Consider the following 9,066-nt stretch of genomic DNA (forward strand, 5'->3'; position numbering starts at 1 on the left):
TGGTTTTCCCACTCTGTTCGGAGGGTTGCATTCTTAGAGTTATCTGATCTGTTGTAGAGTAGCCTCTTTAGACTGTTGTGAAATTATTTAATGATAATGGTATTTTTAACCTTAGTCAGTAGCATTACACAAGTAGTACTTCGGCCTTGGTGATGAAGGATTAGGGATGTTACTGCTTTTCTGCCATTTATTTAAGATACACCTTCGATTAATTTGTGCTTTTACTGAAACATCTTAATTGAATACTCCCTCCGTTCCCAAATATTTGTCTTTTTAGAGATTTCAACAAATGACTACATACGAAGCAAAATGAGTGAATCTACACTTTAAAATATGTCTACATACATCCGTATGTTATAGTCTATTTGAAATGTCTAGAAAGACAAATATTTAGGAACGGAGGGAGTAGTATCTAAGGAGTATTTGTTCCCTATTTCTTTAATATGAATACACCTTTGATTAATTTGTGCTTTTACTGAAACATCTTAATTGAATAGTATCTAAGGAGTATTTGTTCCCTATTTCTTTAATATGAATGGTACTTTTCAATCTTTGTCGGCTATATTTTGCATGCATTAAGTTTCTATCATTCTTAATTAACTAACATTCTTTGTCGGCAAAATTACTTGGCACTTTTAGAACACAGATATATTCATGGGCTCATTATCCGCTGAAAGAATTGTAGAAGTAAGACAATCTTTTGAAGCCACACTAGCATTTCCTGTTGCTCGCTCTACCTGCTACTACCCAAAAGTAGTCAATTCATTAGTTTTACCTTCATCCAAAACTATGTTTTTGTCACAAACCCCTCAACGGCATATCCAGGAAATTGCACGTCTGTGGGTTCTATTTCATTAGTCAATCTACTCATGAAGATTATTCCATCATTTGGCAACATTGCTGTCTGAACTTATTTGATGATACTACATACTGTTCACTACTCTCCGTATTAGTTACATAAATTTCTATTATTCTGTCCAATAAATGAATGGACACGGTGACACACGCCATCAAACCAGCCCAATGAAAATTATAAAACTTTAGTTCTGTTTAGGAACATGTTTACATTTTGTAACATGATCACACAATATTCAAAATGAACGGGCGCGGCAACGCGCGCCATCAATGATCTAGTTTGAATAATAATTATGCATTATTACATCCATACATTCCAAACGAGTAAGTGGAAATACAAATGATCACCTTAACTTTGTAAAATATGCACAAAAACTATGTACATGCACGTGCATATAATTAATCCTTCCTATGTTGGGCGATATTCTAATTAATGGTCGATCACCGAGGCCGTCACTTCCGGCAGTCCTCTTGAGCTATTATGAGTACATTTTCTGATTGCCCGCGTGACAACTTCAGGAAATTTTGAACTTCCAATTTTTTGTGAACTTTCAACTATTTTCTCATTGTTGAAAATACTCATCTCCTCGTCGTAGGTGGGTGCTGATGCTGGAGACAAAAGGAATGGAACTTTCAATTAGTAATCGGATACTTACAACTAAATTAGGAAACTTTCAACCAAATCCATCTGACAGGCTTCCAACTAAATCTTTACTGTTATTACATCGAAAAACTATTTCAACTAAAAATAATGGGACCAATAGAACTCTGCGACAAGTTTTTTTCCGTCCATAAAAAATCTGTAGACATTTCGTCCATGATGTTCTTAAACTAGACACTTTTTGCCCTGGACCAAACCGAAAGCGCTTTTCGGGGTGAAGTGGCATGGTTTTGACCCAAACATGCATGTAGCGGTGCAAGGTGGCATCCAACTCACATTCTTCTTCCTCCTCGCCTGGGCATTTCATGGAGCACGTGGCGGGCAATAGAGGTAGCTCATCTCTCTCAACTTGCCATGGACCATTATCTCGGTGCTAGTGAGGCCCCTCCAATTTGGCCGATGACCACCTTGAGCCGCATCGGCGAGTCCAGCGCTAGGTAGTCCATGACCTGGTGGCCGTGGCCCTGTGGCATGTAGAGAAGCAGCCCTTGGGGGTGTAACCGTAGACGAGATGTAGGCTAGCGAGAGAACTAGGTAGGCACTTCCTCTCGGCCTCGAAAGCATCCTTACTAGTATGCGCGTGTTCGATCCAAAGTTTTAGCTAACGCGCTATCTTGTTGCAATAGCATTTGGAGGGAAGTCATGGTAACGTTGACCATAATCACCTTGTACACTGAGTTGCCAACTCGAGCCTTGAACTGTCAGTGGCCCCACCCACTACAGCAGAATGTCCTGCTAGTGTTTGATAGGAGACGACCCAATCCATTAACAACCGAGAGGCAACATGAGCCGCGGAGTGCACAATGGATGGCGGAGCGCACAGCCAGTTGGACAACTGCATGGCTGGACAGCCATGCAGGATGGTGTCCCATGAAGAGCGGTAGCAAGGATCAGTTGTCCACTAGGAGTGTACGATGGTGGTGCGCTCAATCTTTCCCTATTTTGTAGGCAACAAAAAAATGTAGCCACATGTCCGAGGAGAACATGTCATGAATATTGTTTGATTCTTCCGGCCATCGCCTTGGTTGTGCCATTGCTTGTCCCAATGCTTCCCATACCGAGTTGAGATCTAAGACATGAGCTCGCAAAAACAGACAAGCTCGATCTCCTCATCGATCATTGAAGCTCAATCATCCTATTCACAAATTACTATGCTTGTTCGTGTTTAAACCATTATCCTTGTAACAAACTATGAGGGTTGTGACCGCATCATGAAATTAGAATTCACAACATGGTGGTAGTAGTAGTAGTAGTTGAAACTGCCTGCAGAGTGGAAGTTAGAATAGCTTTCTATAAATAAAGAAGACACAAAGAAGGGCATGGTGTGAATGTAGATGAAAGGGTACGGCAGAAATTATAAACCCGAAGAAAGTACTATGATTGGGGTTAATTACATATTCCCTCCCTTCCGGTTTAAAGGGTCTATCTCAAAATAATTAGTCCCACTTTGAGTCACATGCCTTTCTTTCACCATCTACCTTGGTTGCTAGGAATTTTAAGACGAGCCCTTTAAACGCGCGCGCGGGGGGGGGGGGGGGGGGGGGGGGGGGGGGGGGGGGGTGTATACGCTATACGCAGAGTTCAGTGATTACCTCCGTGTTAATCCTGAATCTGTAGTGTACTGTTTTGTTAACAAAATTTACTAAAAGAATACACCATAGGACCTGCACTAAGATAAGCTAAAGGAGAAACATACATGTCAAGTAGGCGCTCGAAAACAACAGATGGGTTCAACTTTGTTGCCCTCAAGCCTCAGAAGTATTCCTGCCAGAATTCATGTAGTTTGTGGAATAGAGTCCAAAACATTCAGCTGCACCCTAACTAAGCTGATTTCATCTACATGGAAATGGACTACAAATGGTTCTTATTCTGCTGCATCAGCTCACCCCATCCAATTCGAGGTGTCCATACCGGCAACCTTCTCTGCATATAGAAAACCCAAATCCTACCTGAATGCAAAGTTGATGCTTGGCTAATGACAAAGGGGAAGTGTCTAACGGTAGATAATTTTGGCAAGCGAGGTTGGCCCGATGACCCCATATGCAAGCTTCATGGCACCACCCTAAAACCACGTTCCACTTGGTGGCCTTCTGGTCCTTGCAAAGGCGAAGCTCAACCTGCATGCCACACTGGCGCCTTCTCCCTCAACAGACGATCTGGCTACATGGTGGTTGGACTCCCTCCATGGAGCGACGATCTGGCTACATGGTGGTTGGATTCCCTCCATGGAGCGACGACGGCAGGCAAAAAAGCCTGGAATAAATGCAGCTATGATGCTAACCTAGTGGATGATCCAGAATAGAAAGAGGCTAATGCATGCATCTTTGATGACAAAGCCACTAACGAGGATTGCTTAGGCGAAATGATCATGCAAGAGCTTAGATATAGGAACCAGGCTAGACTCAATGGCGTGGCTTCCTTCTTCATTCATGAACCACCATGAACAGTTTTAGGTCTTAGTTTTACTTATGTCTTTTATGTACGATGTACACAGCTGTCCTGGTTGGGTTTTTACCTCTGTATTCTCCTGCTCTGCTAGCTTTCTCTTAATGAATGAAAAGTAGCGCTGCTACGTTTCATTAAAAAAAAGTTCCTACAGTTTCCCCTAAAAAAGTGCATAGTGCTTTTGTTTTAGTTGCTCCCTATTTTAATTGTAAACTTTATCTTATCGCTATTACTACATCTGTTCCAACATAATTGAAATTGCTGGTTTGTCCTTAGTCAAACTTTTTTAAGTTTGACCAAATCTATAGAAAAATATATTAACATCCAGAACATCAAATTAATCTCATGAGATTCTTTATGAAAATATTTTGGTACTAAGTGTATTTAGTGTTGTAGATCTTAGCATATTATTCTATAGATTTGGTCAAATTTAAGCAAGTTTGACTTCGGACAAACTTAGAATTTCAATTATTTTGGAATGGAGGGAATACATATGGAAAGGATTAGATCCAATTCTATGGATTCACAAATCTGCATCATGGGTGCCCGCCTCAAGTATAAGTCGTGCTTTCTAAAGCTTAATGTATCCACTTCTTATGACGGTGTCTAGTTGAAATTGGATTCAGCGGCGCGTCTTTGACTTGGGAGAATCCAGATCGAACATGTTGCCCGTTCGTGTTAATTTGATTAATTGGCGAGACGGTGATGATGCATTAGGTTGGAGAACAACTCTGCATCTGAGCCTATTAATGTAGTAATTCTCTAGTGCAAGGCGGAGACACGGGAAACTGAACTAATCTCAGCACTGGATTAATCAATAGTTGAAGCTTGGGGACTAGAAATATGATATCTGATTTTATTTTTGTCTGGCCAGTAGAAACTTGTTTTGCATAATGCATCAGAATTTGAAAACAAAATTAAATGCCACAAGATAGACGTTCTGGTTGTAAAAGCAATTTCAAACAAACAAAAAGGTTAAGTTCATCGGTGTTTCTTCTACTAGACCAGTGTGATATTGGAATGCAATGTTCCATCTAAAAAATGAATATGAGTACAATATGGACTCCCATCCCCTCGCTCCCGCGATGCGCCCCGCGCGCACGTCCCGGGAGGTAAACCTAGCCGCCGCCGGGCAGCGGGGTGGTCTAGTCTCCTCGCGTGGGGATTTTGGGGTGGGCTGAGGCGGCTGGGCTTGGATGCAGCACCGCGGCGCGCCAGAGATCGTCGGTAACGGCAGCGTGGTGGCGGCATGTCAGGCGTCAAGGAGGTGTGCTTGCTGGGCGGTCGGGGTCGCCGGCTACAACGATCTAGTGGCAGCTCAGGCCGATACGTCGATATAGCGAGGTGGGATGAGGGCGGCCGGGGGGGGGGGGGGGGTGGTGGTGGCAGGCTTCGCCTTGGTCGTCGGCTGGTGGAGTTAGCGGAGCGGCAGTTGCGGTTTGGCCCTAACGCTCTTCTTCCGCCAAGTCGTCTTTCTGTCGGATGTCGACCTCTTGGATCTGGCCCCAGGCGAGTTCCGGTCTTCCCCATGGAGATCTTTACGGATTGACGTATGTAGCCTCTAGATATCTAGATCGGAAAGGCTCCAGTCGCGTGCGCTCATATTATCATCCAACACAGCCTTAAGAGGGCACGACGCTAAGCTCCGCTTTCATATCGGTGTCATGGGACATGTCTAAGTCAACATTCCCAAGGCATCGATAGAGGTGGAGAAAGTCATGGCGGCTGCAATTGGAGGTCTTCAAGCTTCGGTGAAAGGGTGTATTGGATGCAATGAAGACTGTGTGCCAGGTGTATGGTGACTTGTAACAGCGGCCTCGGCAAGCCGGGGCGGCATCATTGGATGACTGCATTTTTGGTGGTCCTCCTCGAGTACCGAGTCTCGATTCGCAGGGTGAAGACCCAAGGTATGACCTTTATAAGTTGTACCTCGCAATGGCCTTGTTGAATGCATTTTTTTTGGGTGAAATCAGACTTTCTCGAGGGTGAATACCCAAGATCTTCGATCGGGCAACGACAACGCTTGTGCATTGATTCCTTCTTTGAGGCGTTGCTTTTAGAGAACCTCTTTTGTAATCTGGGTGTTATCTTCGATGGTGCTTAGAGTGCTGATGCTGCTAGCGATTGATCATCGAGGCGGGGTCGTTTTTCTTTCTTTTGTTCTTTTTCTTGAATGTGTGTATTCATGGTGCCTTTTGACATCATGTTGGTATAAAGGCCGGATATAATTGGTGTCTTCACAATATTAATATATTCCCTTTCTCAAAAAATGAGTACAATATAGGCCAAATCAGCTTTGGGATCCTATATTGCTGTCAAGGGGCACCCACGACTCGGTGGAGCGCGATTTCTCTAATATGTAATTTGCTTCGGTGACTAGTCGATCATGCTAACAGAGGCAAGACGGTCGAACGGTACCCATGGTCAACTTCCCTCAACTAGCTATAGTTGAAGTTCAACTGCATGTCACTTGTCTAGTGGCGAAAATTCCATCAAAGAAATACAACTATCTGGTGGGAATATTTGGCGGTGCATGTTGGCAGAAATAAAGCAGCTAGCACCATGACTGAAAGATAGAGGAAGTGAAAGGAAGGGAGACTTGATAAAGAAAGGGAAATAGAGGGTACTGAAGTTTTTTAAGAAAGAGGGTACGAATTGCAACCGTGTCTGTGTTTATTTATGAGTATGAAAGGACAAGGTAGCTGCATACGTCATATGTGTTTACTCTCTTGCTGGATGTGCTTCACAATCTGATATTTCAGCAGCCCAAATACAGTGCATGTACGTGGAAACATATAAGAACTTCACAATATAATCTTGCATCACCTAAACACTATATATGCATGGAAACCAATAAGAGCTCTGTACTGTAATTTTTGAGAAAGTATCCTGTGCGTCCGACATGGCGTACTCTCGGCATTGCCATACAATTTTGCATTTCAAAAAGTTCTTAAAAATCGTGAAGAAAATTCGTAACACTAGTACTACACAGATTTTTTTTGCGAGAAAACTTCTGATCTATTCATCTTCAATCATGGCAGTACAACGAGCATCATAAATAATAAAAATTGCATCCGGATTCGTAGACCACCTAGCGACGACTACAAACACTGAAGCGAGCCGAAGGCGCGACGCCATCATTGTCTCTCCCTCGCCGAAGTCGGGCAAAACTTGTTGTATTAGATAGTCAGGAAGTCGTCGTGCTAAGGCCTCGATCATAGGACCAGCACAGCAGAACAACAACCGCCGCCGATGAAGAGTAGCGTTGATTGGAAAGATCCAACCTGAAAACACATGAATGTAGACGAACTACGACCAGACATTAAAAATACAATTCCACACTAACAGTGTTGGTGGGCTTAAATCATTACTCAAATTGAATATGCTACTATTCAAAGCTGTAGATTTGTCCTTTTGTTTCAAGATCTGTATTTTAAAATTTTATTTGAATTTATTCAGAAGATTATAAGCTTTTTGCATGTGATCCTCTGCCAGCACTGCTACAGATCAAGCTTGCTTTGGCTGGTGTTTCTGTGAGTGATATGGGGTCCATTACATATGAGTAAACTTCCATGTGTGATACCTAGCCATCTCTGACTTGTAGCCACCGAAAATCGTTTTTCTTTTTCCTTTTTTGTGATATATGCTTACCCCAGATGGGTTTCTTGTTTAGCTCGTCTCCGATTTGTCCCCGTCACGGACAGTTTCCGCATTGCCCATCTATAATGGTACGAAGATATATATTAGATACAAGAATTTTTTTGCAATGAACATTTTCCACTAACAAGACGGTCTTGGAAATCTACTGGAACATTTTTCACCACATCTCTCATAGCAACTCCAATGGGGCGACCCATTTCGTCCGCCCGCGTTCGTTTAGGTCGGCGCGGACAAAAGTGGCGGCCCAACGCGCCGACCTAAACGGACGCGCGTCCGTTTTTCGTCCGCGAGTAACCCATTTCAGGCCCAATTTTGAGCCGGATTTGCGTCGGCGCGGACACGAGACGGACGCGCGCGCCTACTCCTCTCCCCGGGCCCGCCGGTCGGTGGCAGCCACCAACATTCCCCCCATTTTCCCCCAAAACGCTCCCGCCCGCGCGCGCCCCCGCCCCCCAACCAGCCATGAAGGACGCCATCGACCTCGACCTCGACGCCGCTGCCGGCCTCGCCTCCCTCGCCTCGTCCGGCGCCGTCGCCCCCTCCGGGAAAGGCAAGCCTTGTGCCCCGCGCAAGACCGCCGCGGCGACCAAGCCGAAGAAGGCGCTGACGCCCGAACAGCGGGCAAGGGAGTCGGCCAAGAGGAAGGGCCAGAGGCACGCCGCGGATGCGAGGGATGAGGCCGCCGCGCAGGCCGCCGCCGTCGCCGCTGCGCAGCAGGAGTTCACCAATGCCCGCGTCGCCGCGGCAACGAGGGAGGCGCTCTACATGCTAGGGGTAACCCTAGCCAGCACAGCGTCCTCCAAGCCGCCGTCGCCGCGGCCAGCACCGGCTCGTCGGCGTTTCCTCGGATGGTGCTGCCCGGCTCACCCCGCGCGTCGGCTTGCAACCCGGTCCCCGGCTTCCACGTCTACCCGTAGGCCTCCTGCCTCTCCGGGGAGTGCTCACTCGACGTGAGCGTGGTCGCGCCTTCCACGCCCGCGCCCGCGCCCGCGCCCATCGACCTCAACGCCACCCCGGTGGTCGCTGGCTCGTCGTCCGGCGGCATGAGGAAACGCGCGCGACAGACGCCGGCCGGCGGGCTCCCAGACGCCCGTAGCCTGTTCGAGGAAATGTCGTCCGCCGTCGACGAGGACTACATGCAAAACCTCATCTTCGAGGGTGGTGCGCTGGGCGCTGGCTAGGATCCCGACGAGACACAAAGCCAGGACGGCCGCGGGGCGTTCACGCCGGCCGCTGGCTATGATCCCGATCTTGATGCCGAGAAGCAAGCCAAGATGTTCGACCTCGAGGCGGAAAAGCAAGCCAAGATGCTAGAGATCGAGGCCGCCAACGCCAAGACAAAGGCGAAAGAAGTGGCTCTTGCAAGCATGATGACTGGAGTGGAGATCATGAAGGTGGATCTCAACGCCTTGTCGCCAAGGAAGAGGCCGTGGTTCGAGAAGATG

The sequence above is a fragment of the Aegilops tauschii genome, chromosome 7 (assembly GCF_002575655.3).
Source record: "Aegilops tauschii subsp. strangulata cultivar AL8/78 chromosome 7, Aet v6.0, whole genome shotgun sequence".
Taxonomy (NCBI): Eukaryota; Viridiplantae; Streptophyta; class Magnoliopsida; order Poales; family Poaceae; genus Aegilops; species Aegilops tauschii.